This window comes from Penaeus monodon, chromosome 21 (assembly GCF_015228065.2).
Source record: "Penaeus monodon isolate SGIC_2016 chromosome 21, NSTDA_Pmon_1, whole genome shotgun sequence".
Classification (NCBI taxonomy): Eukaryota; Metazoa; Arthropoda; class Malacostraca; order Decapoda; family Penaeidae; genus Penaeus; species Penaeus monodon.
Genome location: NC_051406.1, coordinates 40,260,100 through 40,261,395, shown reverse-complemented (window position 1 = coordinate 40,261,395; position 1,296 = coordinate 40,260,100).

Here is a 1,296-nt window from a genome sequence, read left to right as displayed (position 1 = left end):
AATAAGAAAAATTTCATTTTATTTGGGCTGCTACAAGCTTGTCAAGTAACCAACTTCTCCAGAGGTGCTTGGGGGGGCCCCCAGGGGTTCTTAAGGGACATTAATAAAAAATCATGTTTCATACCTCTTTGTTGTAAGGGTGCCTGATAGATATGTATACTGGTGCGTCTGAAAATAAACATTTCACCAACTATGTCAGGTTTAACTCTTTTGTGTAAGAATGCATGTTCAGCATGATTTGAGAACCAGAACCCCTCCCATGCCCAGTCCTGAAGCACAGGGATGAAGTAAAGGTTCTTTACTTTCTCACTATGATGTAACTCTGTTGGGAAGGCATTCATGGTCATGGGTGATTTCAGTATTTTTCCAAAGTTCCGCTGACTACATGGGGTTATTAGATAGCTAAATTTCCTCTGGATGCTTTATGGAATTTGTCTTATGTTTTTGTTATATCATAGCTCTTAAAGTGGGCAGTTACTCAAAGGGTTCAAGAAGCAAAAGTAAAAAAATACTGAGGCAAGGTGAAAAGGGTTATGTAGGGTGAAATATTTTGGTTCCTTGTCAGGGTGATACCTCAGTCAAGAAGGAAGTCTGTTCAAGCAAAAGGAGGAGGTAAGGAGAAACTCAACAGATGACCAGGAGCTCAGGGAACTTGGTTTCAAGTCTCCTGCAGATCTTCAGGATTCACCTCCTTCTTCTCCTCTGCAGAGTGAGGTTCTCATCATATTTTCATCAGGGTTTACATCATACTGGTTACCAATATTCAGATGTTTAGTATTTAAGAAAAACGCTAGACTAGGTTAGACTTTTATTATGTATGCTTATGTCGCAGTACATTGTTCTACAGAAACTATTCTAGAGAACATCCCTTTTTTCTGTGGATTTCCTTAGAGCAGTGATGGTCTTTTCAGCAGCTTTTTAGCTGTAGTTAGAATAGCGTAGTGTTGCCTTTAGAATGGTTTTGCTTGTAGAATATGGAACTTTTAGATCTGCACATTTTCCTCACACCACCTGACTAAAGGATTTTCTTTATAACGTTGAGCAGTTTTATTTTATATTATTGATTATTAAAAAAGATGTAGTTTTCGATTATTTCTATATTGATTTTTTTTCTCCAATTTGTGAAGCCTAGTAAAAATAGGGAATAGATCATTACAAGCTTAATCTAAGTCTGTTGATTTCGTGTCACATAAACAAATTATAAGGGTAATTGTATGAAGAAGACTTTTTGTGAGAAGGAAAACAGTTCGTGAAGGATTGTTAGAGGCTAATTGTTGAGACAGGGCCTTCCATTGT